At 46.3% G+C, this 17264-nt stretch overlaps 1 protein-coding gene and 1 long non-coding RNA gene across 3 annotated transcripts in view; one reads left to right on the top strand and one right to left on the bottom strand.

Annotated features, from left to right (window-relative positions):
• FLT3LG (fms related receptor tyrosine kinase 3 ligand) overlaps window positions 1-13041 on the bottom strand; it is a 28592-nt gene extending 15551 nt beyond the window's left edge. The window contains exon 1 of one of the 2 annotated variants that reach the window (XM_080976307.1): window positions 12731-13041. The gene's annotated coding sequence lies outside the window, so the exon portion shown is untranslated. The remainder of the gene's footprint in view (window positions 1-12730) is intronic. The other variant, XM_080976305.1, reaches the window with a different exon arrangement.
• LOC308460232 overlaps window positions 1-17264 on the top strand; it is a 45293-nt gene that overhangs the window by 11891 nt on the left and 16138 nt on the right. The gene's annotated exons all lie outside the window — the stretch shown is intronic.

Raw genomic sequence — 17264 nt, forward strand, 5'->3', positions numbered from 1 at the left:
CGCTAACCCAGAAATAGTACCTCGGGTTAAGAACTTTGCTTCAGGATGACAACAGAAATTGTGCAGCGGCAGGCCCCATTAGCTAAAGTGGTACCTCAGGTTAAGAACAGTTTCAGGTTAAGAATGGACCTCCAGAACGAATTAAGTTCTTAACCCGAGGTACCACTGTACAGCCTTGATGATGACTTCATTTCCCTGAGAGAAGAAGGTGTACTATTGCATATGTAAGGATCTGGAACTTGCTTTATTTATACAGAACGAAAGCAGAGATGCTCAGGAAGCTCAGCTCTGGCCTGGTAGCATATTCTGCATTTTTCCTCCCAGGGCAACTGCATTAGATTGCATACAGACTCCGCTAACCCAGAAATAGTACCTTGGGTTAAGAACTTTGCTTCGGTATGAGAACAGAAATCGTGCTCCGGCGGCACGGCAGGCCCCATTAGCTAAAGTGGTGCTTCAGGTTAAGAACAGTTTCAGGTTAAGAATGGACCTTCGGAACGAATTAAGTACTTAACCCGAGGTACCACTTTATATGCTTACAGCCGTGAGATTGCTATAGGCCATGTATGTCGACTCGACCACGGTCGACTCGAGGATCAAGCACCCTGCTCAGCCGCAGGCTTTGCCCAACGCCCAGTAATAGCTGTCAACTTTCAGATTTGAAAGTAAAGGATCAGCAGCCTCAAAAATAAGGGATCAGAAGCCTCACCTGTCCCGGAGACAGTCTATGGGATATCTAACAATCTGGGATAGCAGCGGGAAACGACGCTGGAATAAGGGAATTTCCTGGAAAAAAAGGGAAGGTTGACAGCTATGCGCCCAGTCAGCTGGCCAGCCGGGAAAGGGAGCCGAGAGAAGGGCAGAGAGAGAGAGAGACCATGATGTTTCTCCTTCCTCTCCCCGCTCCTGCCGGTTCCCATGGAAAGAAAACCCTCTCCCTCCTAGTTCTGCATGGATGCTGAACTTCTCCCACCTTTCCAGCTCCTGACTAGCTGCATTAATTCAAAAGTAAACCACTGCCCCCCCCCAGAGTTTTCCCATCCGGTAAAGGGGGAATTGGACATTTGGGGACGTGTTGGCTTCCCGTGTGCACCAATGGCCCTGGGAGGGGGCTGGTGTGTGGGGGGGGGGTAATATTTTTTTTATTATTTTTATCATAATCATAATTTATTATTTATACCCCGCCCACCTGGCTGGGTTTCCCCAGCCACACATATAATAATATTAAGTTGAAGAATGACAATGGGAGAGTGTGGTAGATCACTGCCAGTTTTTTTTTTTGGTATTTTTTTGTTGCGGGGTCCATCTGTTGCAGTTTACTGTCATAGCAAATACAGTGGTACCTCAGGTTAAGTACTTAATTCGTTCCAGAGGTCCGTACTTAACCTGAAACTGTTCTTAACCTGAAGGACCACTTTAGCTAATGGGGCCTCCTGCTGCTGCCGCGCCACCGGAGCACGATTTCTGTTCTCATCCTGAAACAAAGTGCTTAACCTGAAGCACTATTTCTGGGTTAACAGAGTCTGTAACCTGAAGCGTATGTAACCCAAGGTACCACTGTACAGGACTTAGATCAACAAGGCACCTGATTAGCAGTGCACAAAATTCCATCACAAAAATTGTAATTTATCCGCATAACGTAAACAGAAATTAAGAGAATTATATATACAAAACTTAATACATTACCATTTTTAGCATAACAAGAAATCTTACAGTGCAATTCTATGCATGCTTACTCAGAAGGAAGTCCTGCTTAAGGCCACATTCCCCCCCCCTTTTTTTTACCAACAACCAAAACCCAACAGTGAAACCCCCCAGGCGGCGGATACATTGAGTATACATAATCAATAATAACATATCTGAATCGACCTTATGTACAATTCTATATACATTAACACTCCTCACTCCACAAGGTTTATTTAACTTTTAACATTTTAATTGCCCCAAATTGTTCAAATCTACCCAAATAATTCAATATCTTCTCAAACCAATCCTCCTCTTTCTCACTGACCTTAAAACCTTTCATTCTGTGTATCTTCACAGTTAAATATTCTAAAATTATAACATTATTCAATTTTTTCCTCCATTGGTTCACCCTTAGCTCTTCTGCATTTTTCCAATGACTCGCTATAACCTGTCTGGCCAGGTTTTTTTACTATTGGATGGTAGATTGCAACCTGTTGGATGTTGGACGTGCCTGCTATATGCACAAAGATGGAAAGACACAGCCCTGCCCACTATAGAAGAATGGTGATAAAGCTATTGGACTTGGCTGAGATGGCAAAGTTAACATGTATAATTAGAGAAAAACCATTACTGACATTTGTTAAGGACTGGAAATTTCTTAAGGACTTTTTGCATGAAAGAGAAAATGAACTTGTAGTAACTGGATTTAAAGATTGAAAAAATACTGTAGCTGCAAGGACAGAGAGCCAGAAATCCTTTTACTGTTTTCTTCTTTATCCTTCTTTAGTTTTCCCCCTTTATTTTCCTTTTCTCTCGCTTTCTCTTTCTTTAGGTTTCTCCTTTCCTTTTCTTCCTTCTGATTTTGCTCTCTAAGTAGCTGTTTCATCTCAATATAACATAAAAAAATACTTTGTAATGGGTATGTATTTTTTGTATATCATTGAATAAGTATCAATCAATCAATCAATCAATCAATCAAAACTATAAATGTGATTGAGAATTTCTTTCAAAGACATTGCTGCCTCTCAAGATTTTCCATCCTTAGGATCATAACATCTCCATACATAACTCCTACAATTCACACTGACAAACGGCCTTGCACTGATCTAATGCTAATATAGCTAGCTGGTTTTGGGTGGCGGTTATTGCTGGGTTTGGGGTTGTTGTTTTTTTGCAAATTTTATTATGCTGACAGGGCTATGGTCTTACAGGATCAGCAATATCAGCAGGACTCTTCTGCTTTTAAGTTCCAGTCCCTTCCTCCATTATTCTAACAGTTTCCCCACTCTCACTTCCTTGCTGCACAGAGAGTAAGCAATCGATGCTTATAAAACCCATTTCTTCAGCTGCCAAGAAGAGGGGAGGCGTTTGGTCCACGTGTTGCACCTAGTTGCAAGAGATCTTGGTGTTTTGCAAAGCTCTCCAAGGCTCAGTGCAAGAGGGTTAAACAACTATCTTCTCACATCTTCTCCAACCCCATTAACAGGCTGGTCATCCACCCCATGAGCTAATGCAATATGCATTTTCTAAACTCCTTCCCTTTATGTTATTTGCTTGTTTAGAAGAATTTATAAACTGTGTATTTTAAAAAATCCATTAAGTGGTGAACACAAAACCAAATAAATGAGTTACTATGAAGTATGGATACAAAGTGTCTCCCGGCAGGAATAAACGAATCAATTTTAGTTTCTTGTTATTCCAGCCTTAAGTTCAGTCCCCTACGTTTCCGCAATAGTTTTGCTTTTTGAAAAACAGTGACAATTCATCAGCTTCTAGTGCAAATGTCTCCAAATGTGCAAACGTTTATGTGCAAGGTTGCCCAAAGTGCAAAGTGATTTCCGCTCTTTTGGTTGTGGGGTTTTTTTTGGGGGGGGCACATTATTTTCATGCACACCTAACCTTAGCACATGCATCTTTCGTACACGTTGCTTAGCTGGATAACGGTACTGCAAGCTTCGGAGAGCTGCAGATTTCAAAAGGCGGCTGAGCGCAGGAAAGCACAAAGGAGGTGTGTTTGCCTTTAAATGTGAAAGTGCTTCAATTCCCCCCTCCCCACATTCCTAACTCCAGATCAGGTGCAGCTTGGGACAGCTCCGAAAGCAGCAGCTCCCTAGCTCCTATGAAGAAGGGAAGGGGGTGTGTGGAATCTCTCTTGGTTGAGCTGAGCTGCTGAGAGCTCTGCAAACAGTAATAGAGAGACATCTCCGCTGTTTTGCAAAGCTTTAGCGCAACAAGGAAGTGGTAGGAGGGGGTGTTTGCTTTATCTGCACCGCCTTCTCCTCAGGTGTCCTGTCAAACCACACACACACACAAAGAAACAAGCAAACAAACACACAAATAAGCCCCATTCCACTCTCACCAACCCCGCAGATGTACATCGCTGGATATTTCTGGAGACAGTGTAGAATCACCATTCCAATTTACACTGACAGCCAGCAGCAGAAAAGGGATTCTCCTTCAACCCCGACGAGTTTTATAGTCTTATGCCTAGTAAAAGGTAAAGGGACCCCTGACCATTAGGTCCAGTCGTGGCCGACTCTGGGGTTGCGGTGCTCATCTCGCTTTACTGGCCGAGGGAGCTGGCGTACAGCTTCCGGGTCATGTGGCCAGCATGACTAAGCCGCTACTGGCGAACCAGAGCAGCACACGGAAACGCCATTTACCTTCCTGCCGGAGCGGTACCTATTTATCTACTTGCACTTAGACGTGCTTTCGAACTGCTAGGTTGGCAGGAGCAGGGACCGAGCAACAGGAGCTCACCCCGTCACGGGGATTAGAACCACGACCTTCTGATCGGCAAGCCGTAGGCTCTGTGGTTTAACCCACAGCGCCACCCGTGTCCCTAGTCTTATGCCTATCAATGTTCAATTTTTGAAAAAAAAGGTTTTAGCAGTTCTTATTTTTATATGTAAGCCGCCTTGAGTCCAACTGAGGGGAAAAGGCAGGGTATTAATAAACCAATAACCAATAGTGTGGAAGAAGCACAAATGCTGTTTGCCCCTCTCACCCCATTTGGTAGCCAGAGCTATACAGTGGTACCTTGGTTCTCACACTTAATCCATTCTGGAAGTCCATTCCAAAACCGAAGCGTTCTAAAACCAAGGTGCGCTTTCCCATAGAAAGTAATGCAAAATGGATTAATCTGTTCCAGACTTTTAACAACAACCCCTAAAACAGCAATTTAACATGAACATTACTATCTAACGAGACCATTGATCCATAAAATGAAAGCAATAAACAATGTACTGCAGTCACACAATCAATCAATCAATCAATCAATCAGTAGCTGAACTGGGTTCCACACAGTCACACACACACAAAAAGAGAGAGCTGCAAAAACAAAAGCACAAAATAAATTGACAAACCTCAGCGTAACACTCAAAACGGAAGCGTAACACTCAAAACGGAGCGTGTTCGGCTGCCAAAAAAAGTTTGCAAACTGGAACACTTACTTCCGGGTTTGCAGTACAGTATATGGGTTCCAAGTTGTTTGAGAACCAAGGTACCACTGTACTGATCCCATCCTCCACGTAAGGCCACTGATAGCCCTGGAGGCAGCGGATTTAGGTTTTACCTTTCTGCATGAGACTAGCTTATTCTTTTTAAATTAATTGTTTATAACACATTTAATAAAGAAAAGCAGAGGAAGGAAAGTGGGGGAATCCCATTAGCTCACATTGAGAGTACAATGACCATCCATCCGTCCATGTGAATGGATTACTATTCCAGTTGAATAGTCAGAAATATTAAGATGACAGTGAATATCCATGCACTGAAAAGAATGGGGAACGATAATTCACCACTCTGCTATATTTTAAGTAGCCAGATGGCTAGAAAGCCTGTGTTGTGTAGCAGGAAACAGGGTCCTGAACTTCCTGGGGTTCCAAGTCCTCACACATCCATGGAGCTCCCACAACAATTAGCTCAAGCTAGCCTACCTCACAGGGTCGTTAGGAGGATAAAATGGAATAATAACCACCACCCCTATCTAGACTGCTCTACGCTCCCTAGGGGGAGGATGTGGTACACAGCCAACCAAATGAAAAAAGTATAGGTATATCAAATTTCTTCTATTTCTCATGTTCATGCGTGCATGAGTGCCATTGCTTATGTGGTCAAAGCCGCAAGAAGCAAGAGGAATGTGTTAGGGGAATCCCCAGGTATGCAGAAGTACAAAAAAATACTTGAGGAAATCAAACTGTAAGAGTGGGGAGAAACCCAGTGCACCCCAGGATTAAGCATGCTCAGTGACTACAGAATGCTGACTGACTGCTGGAGGAAGGATGAACTGAAAATGGAGTCGGAGGGGGGACGGAAAATTGGGGGAGATGACCCCAAACCACAACATTTTATTGCAGGTCCTAGCTGTTTACATGGCATGCAAGTGTTCTGCCCTCCATTCTGCAAGTCTGTGAACCAGCGGCGCCAGGTATATGGGGTGAAGGGGGCTTCAGCTTCCCCAATATTTTTTTGGCAGGGCGCGGTGCCCCCTAATATTGAGGGGGTCACCACCCCCTGCCACTGCCGGGAGCCCTCAGTGCGTCCCAGCCCCAACCTCTGCCCAGCAGGCCAGGAGCCAGGCTGTGGTGGGAAATTTTGGAACAAGATGGAGATAGATTGAAACTGCAGAGTTTTGAAAAACTAAAAAAAAAAGTGCGAGACTGGCTTCATTATTATCAGATAATGGAGGCATACAATTTGGACAAGAAAATTGGCTTCCAGGTGGAAAAATCAAAATTAGAAACAGAATTGTTAGAACCCAAAACTAAGACTTTGTCAAAGATGTATAACTTGTTGTTGAAATGGAATACTCAGGATGAAACGGTGAAATCTGCTATGATTAAATGGGCACAAGACGTTGGACATAATATAATGATGGCTGACTGGGAACAGTTGTGGACCACAGGTATGAAGTTTACGGCATGTAATGCCCTAAGAGAGAATATTATGAAAATGATATACAGGTGGTACATAACCCCAGTCAAGCTTGCAAAAATCTACCATTTGCCCGATAACAAATGTTGGAAATGTAAAGAAACTGAAGGTACATTCTTTCACCTTTGGTGGACATGCCCAAGGATTAAGGTTTTCTGGGAGATGATTTATAATGAATTAAAAAAGGTATTTAAATATACCTTCTTGAAGAAACCAGAGGCCTTTCTCCTGGGCATAGTCAGCCAATCAGTGTTAAAGAAGGACAGAACTTTCTTTATGTATGTGTCAGGGGTTCAGGGACAGAGGCACAGGGTAGGCAGGAGATGGAGAGCGATGGGGATGAATCCCAGGACAGCAAGGAAGAGGATGACAATGACTCAAGAGATTCCATGAGTCTTTCCAGCGAATCAGAGGATTCCCAGAAGGGGGTGCCGGTGGTCAAGGACAGGGGAGCCCCAGGGGGGACGTGTCAGGAGCAGGGGGCCAGCGGGGGATCCCAAAGTGGCAGCTGGGCGTCAGGACCAGCCTCCCCGCCAGAGTGCAGCGAAGGGGGTGGAGGTTCCAGTGTATCAGGGGAAGCAGCTCCGGCAGCAGAGAAGGGAGGGAGGTCGGAGCAAGCCACCCTCCCGGAAGGGGAGGGGAGTAGTGAAGGGAGTAGTGTAACTGTCAAAAGGAAGGTTAGAGGTTGGGCGCGCGCGCCAAGTTCAAATGTGGAGGCACGCGGAAGTACAGGGAGCCCGGAGGAGGAGCCAGGTCCCAAAGCCCGCAGGAGGGGGCAAGAGCAATCTGGGGATTCCGCGTCAGGGGAATCCAGGAGGGGCGAAACCCCAGCGGGCAGGAAGACCCTGCGGAAAAGGAAAGAGAGGAAGAGGTGGAGCAGCGCAAGCCTCTTAAACTGGTGCAGGGGAGGGACTGACTCAGAGGGGACTTCAACGGTCTAAGGGTAACAGACGTGGGGCTGCGCGCCTCGGATGTGAAGCAAACAATGAACTCCAATAAACACTTTTGTATATAAGAAGAAATTGGCGTTGGTCTTTTGTGAGCTGAGACTTGAGGCAGCCCTGACAGTATGCTACAACAGCAGCAAGAATACTTATTGCAAAGCATTGGAAGACACAAGATCTACCCACACTGGAGGAATGGCAGATGAAAATGATGGACTATATGGAATTGGCGGAAATGACTGGCAGAATCCGAGACCAGGGAGAAGAGTCGGTGGAAGAAGATTGGAAGAAATTTAAAGACTACTTACAGAAATATTGTAAAATTAATGAATGTTAGAATGATGACGGATTGAAGTTAAGCGGTTTCTAGCGGTAATGGTACAAAAAAATATGGAAAAATTGGTTTTTAATATGTAAAAATTTAATGTTATAATTTATCAAGATTAAAGATTAGGATTAAAAAGGAGGGAAAGGAATTGCTGGATTAACATATTGAATTGGAATACAAAAGAGGGAGGTATGAGGAGGTCCGGGAAACAAGTAAATGTAAAAGATGTGATGAAAAGATGGAATTGTTTTTAACTGTTTTTTTCTTTTTTTGTACTTTGTATTTTTCCTTTTTATTGTTAATTTTCTTATCAATGTGATTTTTCTTCTTTTGAAATTTTAATAAATATTATTTAAAAAAAAAAAAAGCAGCCAGGCTGTGGCTGGGACAAGCGTGTCCCAGCCTGGTGCATGCCAGAGGCATCACGTGACACGTCACATGACTACACCCCCTCAATGTGGGAGGCAAGTCAGCAACCCTGCCGTGAACACACCACACATGTAAAGCACAAGGCTCCCACTCAAGAATCTTGGGAACTGCAGTTTACCCCTCACAGCGCTACGATTCCAAGAATGTTCAGTTCCCAGGATTCCAGGATACGACTGGTCAGGATCCAGCATTATTCTTAACAGGCTCCCAACCCAATAGCTTGACCGTACAACAAATGGCACCTGCACCCAAATCTTGCAGTATGAGTGAGGCCCTCTTAACGAGGTATATTCTGCAACATGCCATTGGGTGTTTCCAGACAACCTGTTTGTCGAACATTCATCCGAGTTTGTTCACAGGGAGATCAGACAACATGGGCTGTTTAATGAACATCCATTCTGATTTGTTTGTGGAGAGGCTAGAGGATGTGTCAAAACAAGCTTTATCTCACCCTCCCCAGTGCCATTTCCCTGTGGGTTTCATCATCAACATCATCATCATAACCATCATCATCTTATTTCATAGTTAAAACCATGCGCAAGGCAGCTTAAAACATAACAAGATTCACATAACTGCAAGCATAACAAAAGTAATAAGCAATAAATGAAAGGCATCAAAAAGCACACAAACAAACTGAAACAATCGCCACATAAATTGCCCAGGTATGCAATCACAGTGCATTCTGCATCGTTCTGCAATTGCTTCCCCCCTGTTACTGCCATCTGGAGAGGCACTCTTGCACCACAATGCAACAAAAGTGGGGCCACCAAAACAAAACCAGAACGTTTCATAGAACCGCAGAATTACAGAGCTGGAAGGGACCACGAGGGTCATCTTGCAACGCAGGAATCACAGCTAAAGAGCCATCCAGCGATGGAAGCAAAGGCTCAGAAAAGGCTCAATATGGAGGCCAAATGGCCGAAATATTGGGAAATTTTGGAACAAGAAGGAGACAAATTGAAATTGCAGAGCTTTGAAAAATTAAAAGATAAAGTGCGAGACTGGCTTCATTACTATCAGATAATGGAGGCATATAATTTGGATAAGAAAATTGGCTTCCAGGGTGAAAAATCAAAATTGGAAACAGAATTGTTAGAACCCAATACTAAGATCTTGTCAAGAATGTATAACTTGTTGTTGAAATGGAATACTCAGGATGAAACTGTGAAATCTGCTATGATTAAATGGGCACAAGATCTAGGATATAATATCATGTTTGCTGACTGGGAACAGTTGTGGACCACAGGTATGAAATTTACGGCATGTAATGCCCTAAGAGAGAATATTATGAAAATGATATACAGGTGGTACATGACACCAGTCAAGCTCGCAAAAATTTACCATGCGCCCGATAATAAATGTTGGAAATGTAAGGAAAATGAAGGTACTTTCTTTCACCTTTGGTAGACGTGCCCAAAGATTAAGGCTTTCTGGGAAATGATATATAATGAATTGAAAAAGGTATTTAAATATACCTTCTTGAAGAAACCAGAGGCCTTTCTCCTGGGCATAGTCGGCCAATTGGTGCCAAAGGAGGATAGAATTTTCTTTATGTATGCTACAACAGCGGCAAGAATTCTCATTGCAAAGTACTGGAAGACACAAGACCTACCCACCTTGGAAGAATGGCAGATGAAGGTGATGGACTATATGGAATTGGCAGAAATGACTGGCAGAATCCGAGACCAGGGAGAAGAGTCGATGGAGGAAGATTGGAAAAAGTTTAAAGATTATCTACAGAAATATTGTAAAATTAATGAATGTTAGAATGATGTTGGATAGAAACTAAGTGGTCTTTAGCTGAAAGGTTATAAGGGAAAAAGAAAAAAGGGTTTATTATGTAATATGTAAAAATCTAAAATTACAATATTTTTATGACTAATGATTAGGATACTAAAAGAGGGGAGGGATTTGCTGAACAAAATAACTGAACTGGAATTACAAAAAAGGAAGGTGCGAGGAGGTCCTGGAAATAAGTAAATGAAGGTCAAGTAATGGAAGGAAAGAATTGTTTTTAAATATTTTTACTTGGTATTTTTTCTTGTTTTTTTTTCTTTTCTTTTGTGTGTTTTGTAAAACATTGAAAATCTTAATAAATATTTTATTAAAAAAAAATAATAAAGAGCCATCCAGCCTCTGTTTCAAAACCTCCAATGAAGGAGAAGTCAGAAAAGTTGCAGGATTTCAGCAGGAAGCTCTAAGACAGGCATAGGTAACCTCGTCCTTCTAGATTTTTGGGACTACAACTCCCATCATCCCTAGCTAACAGGGCCAGTGGTCAGGGATGATGGGAGTTGTAGTCCCAAAATATATGGAGGGCCAAGGTTGCCTATGCCTGAATTAGTGCATGTCCTAGACCATGGGTAGGCAAACTAAGGCAAATATAGTCCGGCCCCCCACAAGGTCTGAGGGACAGTGGACCGGCCCCCTGCTGAAAAAGTTTGCTGACCCTGTCCTAGACTCTAGGACATGCACTAATAGGAAACAAAGCAGTATATGTCCACCCCAAAACCATTGCAGGTACAAGCTGTATGGAAAGCAAGATGGAGTATAACCAACTGCTGATACTATCGCGAGTACACAACCCACAACACATCTGGAGGGGCCCTGGGCTTCTTCTAGATTCTAGTCAGCCATGCTCACTTCCAGGATACTCCATTCCATTCCACCCACATTTTCCTCTGTCCTGCATGAAGACGTACTTCTTTTTATCTGTCCTGGATCTTCCCACATAGAATCACAGAGTTGGAAGGGACTCCAAGAGTAATCTAGTCCAACCCCCTGCCCCCCGGTCATCTCTGTTGAATGTCCACAAGTTACAGTGTTATCAGGGGGGGGGGGGGGGAATTCCATCCACTTTCTCAAGAGGCATGGATCATTCCTTGCTTTTTCTCTGGTTGCACGCATTTGGTTTAGAGAAAGCACGTTTTGATAAGTCAGCTGGAGGCAGAGGGCGTGTTCTGATATGCATGCGGTTCCCAAGATTCAGGGCCGCCTGTGCGAATCTGGCATGCTACTGCCAACCCTCTGATCGCTGCTGAGCAGCAACAAAGCTGGACCAGGACCGCATGGCAAAGATGCCGTAGGCTAGACCCCGAGACAGCGCAGAGGCGCTGCTTCAATTGGCAGGGTGGTTTTGTGTGCGGATGGGAGAGCGGCAGGGTGCAAAACTGTCTGGGCTGCTTCTGCGCCTCTCTATTGAGTAAGCAACTGGAGAGAGCCAATAAAAGCAGTAGCCTGGCTTGAGCACACAGGGAGGACTTGTGGCTCAGTGGGAGAGCACCTGACTGGCATGCAGGAGGTCCCGGGTTCAGCCCCTGACATTTCCAGGTAGGGTTGGGAAAGGCTTTATCACAGAATCGTAGTGTTGGAAGGGACCCCAGGGGTCATCCAGTCCAACCCCCTGCAATGCAGGAATCTCAGCTACAGCATCCCTGACGGATGGCCATCCAGCCTCTGCTTAGAAACCTCCACAACCTCCTGAGGGAGTCAGTTCCACGTCAGTCGGAAGCAAGCCGCAGAAGCCGTCCACTTCCAGAGATAGGTCCCATGCACACTGTGCATTTAGAGCACACTCAGGGCTCCTCCTGAAAGATTCTGGGAACTGTAGTTTGCTAAGGGTGCTGACCTCACAGGCCGGACAATTCCCAGCCCTCCAAGCAGACTATGGTTCCTGGGATTCTCCACGACTCTTCAAGTGGGGAGCAGAGGCAACTTCTTAATTTCACCTATCACTTTTCACTATCCCTTTCAGAACATGCTGCCAGGTCCACTATCCCCATCTACCATAGTGGTGCCTACACTGACCGGCAGCAGCCCTCCAGGATTTCAGGCAGGGGTCTCTCCCCACTGGCTCCTTTACCTTCAAGCCCTGCCCCTTCGGAGGCCCTTCTCTCTGCAGCCCCCCCCCCAACACCTATATAGGCACCTCCTTGATACAAGGGCGGGATATAAATCCAAAAATCATCGTGAAGCTGAGAAAGAACCACAAGGAGTGAGAGAGCACCTCAGGGCCGCGGGTTCGAGCCCCCCATTGGGCAAAATATTACTTCGCTGCAGGGGGTTGGACTAGATGACCCTAGAGGTCCCTTCCCGCTGTAGAATTCTGTGATTCTATGAAGCCTCCGCGATCTTGGCGCTTGGGGGCTCCCTCCGCAAGCGCGGAAGCCAAGGTTGGAAGCGGCAGGTCCCCCCCTCTCGATTCCCCCCCTGCGCCGATCCCCTTGCCCTGACTGCTGGCGCCACGCACGCGGGAGGCGCCGGGTTCGAATCCTGACATCTTGCCCAGGTAAGGCGCAAGGGATCGGGAAAACGCCCGGAGAGCTTCTGCCAGTCAGTACCGACCCTTCGCCTAACCGGTCGAAGAGGGGAGCTAGCTTCCTGTATTTCCCCTAACGCCCTAACTTACCTATGAACGATCGATGTTTAGAGGGAGGGCGGAGGAAGCGGGGTTTCTCCCCAGCGTCGTTCGCGCTTCTCACATGCTCGCGAACCCCACGAGAAAGCAGTTGCCCAAGGACCCGGCTGCCTGGGTTTTGTTTAGGCGAAAGTGAAAGTCTTTCCGAAGAGGGAGGGCTTGGTCCGGGGTGACGCCCCTCCTCGCTCCCCCGCACCCAAATATTCGCGGTGGGGGGAGATATATTTCCCCGCACGTCGGGACGCCCCCACTCGCCCGCCCCCGGGGCTCCGCAGCCACGAGCCCAAGTCGCGCTCCGGGCTCGGTTCCGCCTCTCCACGTGTCCCAGCAATCGGCCAGAAGGAGAACGGCTCGTGCGATCTCGGAAAGGGCGAGGGTTAGCGCTGAGCATACAGAAATCTTTTGCCCAACGTGGGGCTCGAACCCACAACCCCGAGATCTACAATCTTATGCTCTACCGACTAAGCTATTCACGCATACATATTGTTTATGTTTCCTCTTGGGAATGAGGCACAGAGGAGCCTGTGATGTCTTTAGGATATATGGAATATGGATTATTTACCATATACCCTAAAGATATATATATGGGTCTTGTTTCTCCCTTGGATTCTTCAAGCAGCCTTGGATTCAAGTTGAAAACAAGCATTGCTCTCTGGCCCTCTGCTTTCAGCTTTGCTTCTAAGTCACATCCCTGCCAAGTTCTGCTAGAAAACTGGCTTTTGTTCTTCTCACTACCTGCAAGTTGAGAGAGGACCCATTTGGTATCTAGCACAGAGCCCCCTTTGTTCTCTTGATGGCCCATTACCCAAGCGATTACCTCATCAGGAAGCTAACCTGGTTTATATTTTAAAACTTGCCGGATCCAGGGATTTAGGATTTGGCATCTACATAGCTGTCAACTTTTCCCTTTTATTGTGAGGAATCCTATTCGGAATAAGGGAATTTCCCACAAACTCATAAACACACACAATGAGGGAATTTCCCACAAACTCACAAACACACACACACACAACACTAGACACCACCTAGACAACACTAGACAACACACAACACCACCTCTCAGGCATTTCCCCTTGCCACAGGTTCCAAATGTTCTGCTCTCGCAAATCTCAGGAGTCCTATAACTCCATTGTTCTTGTCACAAAAAAACACACACGCTCTTCCCTCTTAGCCATACCCAATGATCTGCCACTTCCTATTTCCTAGAGTCCATTAATTAAATTGCTTCTTCAAAACCACTAAAATCCCCCTATCTCCTGCCTTATGATTCCCCACACAAGCCCTTTAGGGACACAGGAATCTCCGTCTTCCTCTGCATCAGAGACCATTGGCATATCCAGCTTCCACTGGTCTTGAATCGGTGGGTTGTGGCCTGGCCCAAGGCAGGTCCAAACAGGAGCACTGCCGCCATGAAAATATATGGAGGGAGGGGGAAATTAAAAAATGGGTCCCCCACATGCATGTTTTGGGTTAAAAGTGGGCCCAGGGGTCTGAAAATACCTGGTTTACATGGCAGAAGCAGCCTTTCAGGGTTCCTGGCAAGAGATATTCCCAATCCTGACATGAGGGGCTTGAGATGTGGGGTACTGGCATACCACACACAGCCCACTTAAGGGTCGCCTGGGGACGGTTCCCCATCGCCTTCTCCAAGACCTTCCCTGACCCTGGGTACTTCCCATGTCTGGATCCGAGCCTTTTCTAAGAAGCGAGAGAAAGTGACCAAACTCAAGACACAGTTCCCCCCCGCCCAAGGTCAACAGTGGGCCATGTTGCAAAGCTGTGGGGCCCCCTTCCACTTTCTGGCCTCACCACAGGGTCCCTGTGGGGGTCTGGGGTTAGGAAAAGCATCTGGGAGGTCGAGGAATCTGGGAGAAAGTTGTGGCCAAGGAGTTGGGAGGGAGAGATGGTGGCAAAGGGGGAGCAGGAGGAGGGGAGGAAGGGGGCTGGTGTTGCTGGCAGAGCGCAGCGTTCAACACAGGTCTGGCCCCCTCATGCATGGATGGACCCCAGGGTGTAGAGGGTGCAGAAAAGCTGAATCTAAACAAGACAGGGTCAGGGATCGGAGGGGGGGGGCGGCAGCAAGGGCATAGCCACTCATACCCGTGCCAGAAAAAACATGGGGCAAGCGGGGAAACTGCTCAGCCCCGTGCTATCTAGGCATGGGACAAGTGCAAGTCAGAGGCTGCTTGCCACAGTCATGTTTGTTCTTTCGGCTGGCCCTTGGAACTCAGCCAAGCCATAGACCCTGGTAGTCTCCAACTACAACTTTCCCTTCTATGGGGAAATGGCTGGAGATGGGAGGGGGGTCCTTTCTAGAATTATCTCCTGACAGGGCAATTACCCCCTTCATGGATCACTGCCTTGCTTTTGAATTATGGTGCTGGAGGAGACTCTTGAGAGTCCCATGGACTGCAAGAAGATCAAATATGTCCATTCTTAAGGAAATCAGCCCTGAGTGCTCACTGGAAGGACAGATCCTGAAGCTGAGGCTCCAATACTTTGGCCACCTCATGAGAAGAGAAGACTCCCTAGAAAAGACCCTGATGTTGGGAAAGATGGAGGGCACAGGGAGAAGGGGACGACAGAGGATGAGATGGTTGGACAGTGTTCTTGAAGCTGCCAGCATGAGTTTGACTAAACTGCGGGAGGCAGTGGAAGACAGAAGTGCCTTGCATGCTCTGGTCCATGGGGTCATGAAGAGTCGGACACGACTAAATGACTGAACAACAACAACAAGGGCAATTACACCTCCATGCAAAATTTAAAAAGCAGAGGTCTTGTGATCTTTTGCAAGAATAACCTTGTGAAAGACCTCTCTATTCTTTGTTGCTGTTGCTGTTCAAAAGGATGATATATGAAGATCTTTTGGACCTTCCCTTGCTCTGTCCTAGATAACTGTTGACTGAACACATCCATTGGGCAGCAACAGCCTTCGCAAAATGTGACCACTGCCAGATCCAGGGCCGGTGGCATTTTTTTTAAAAATGCAATCACAAATTGTTGAAAACATAGCATCAAAATCGCATTAAAACTTGTGGCGCAAAAATAGGAAAGGAAACAAGCCAAACATGACAGGATTTATTTGCAAGTCTTAGCAGCAGGGTGAAGAGGGGAAATCTTGCAAATGTTCCTATTGCTCTTGTTCGTCTCAGTCACTAAGTAAGCCAGCCAGAGTTCTTTGGGCTGTCCAGCACAGAAGAGAGTGGAATTCTCAAATTCTCATGATCTCTGGGAAAGACGCTCTTCTTAATACACTCAGGGTGTGTTTCCACACTCCCTATTTTGGGGTGGGATTCAGCCACAAACTGGCAAATCCAGGTTGCACAGTTATCGTTGATGGGGAGGTTCTGCACAACAGCACTCCCACCCTTTCCAAAATCAGACTTTTTGTGATGAGGGAAAGGATGGGGAAACGCACTGAAAGGTGTGGGATGTGACACTTGCTTTGAGGCAACGTCATCTAATCTCCCTGCAAACAAATCCTAATGAATGCTCATGAAATAGCTGTTGCCATCTATTCTCCTTCTGGCAAATGCTCAACAGGAAAGGTATTCTGGAATCTCCTGAATAATATAGAATATTTTCTATTACTTAGAGCAGACCAGAGCTCCAATGGCCTAAATTAAACTGAAATACAGTAAGCCCGCAATTTATGCCAAATTAACTTGTGGGCATTCAGTTTTGCATGTGTAGCCAAAAAAAAGGGTGGAAAGAGGACGTGATTCTGGGGAAAATCTCGTTGGCGACCCAGGTAAGCCCCGCCCTACATAATCGATCACATGATGTGGCACACACACGCTATTTGAATGGCAATGACCGTTAACTGGGGGGAGCACCCCCTCAAATATTTTATTGAGGGGGGTGAAGACCCCTTGGCCCCTAGGAATTGGCTCCTATGCTCATCTTAATATAACCACAAGCAGCTGCCTCTCACTGGGGGCTTACGGGGGATTAAGGGACAAGACTTCGGGGTCAGGAGGTTATGTCACAAGGAGAGACTTGACTTCTGACCTCTGTGCATTCTCTCCTCCCCGTAAGGAAAATAAGGGTGCATACTTAAAGGTAAAGGGACCCCTGACCATTAGGTCCAGTCGTGACCGACTCTGGGGTTGCAGCGCTTATCTCGCTTTATTGGCCGAGGGAGCCGGTGTACAGCTTCCGGGTCATGTGGCCAGCATGACTAAGCCACTTCTGGCGAACCAGAGCAGTGCATGGAAACGCCATTTACCTTCCCGCCGGAGCGGTACCTATTTATCTACTTGCACTTTGACGTGCTTTCGAACTGCTAGGTTGGCAGGAGTTGGGACCAAACAATGGGAGTTCACTCCGTCGCAGGGATTCGAACCGCCGACCTTCTGATCAGCAAGTCCTAGGCTCTGTGGTTTAACCCACAGCGCCACCCGCATCCCTTACTATACCTTTAAAGCACATTCAAAGCACGTTTCCCACCACCAAGAATTCTGGGCATGGTAGTTTGCCCCTCACAGAGTTCTTGTTCCCAGCAACCCTTAACGAACCACAGCAC

Source organism: Podarcis pityusensis (genome assembly GCF_964106645.2).
Source record: "Podarcis pityusensis genome assembly, chromosome: 13".
Lineage (NCBI taxonomy): Eukaryota > Metazoa > Chordata > Lepidosauria > Squamata > Lacertidae > Podarcis > Podarcis pityusensis.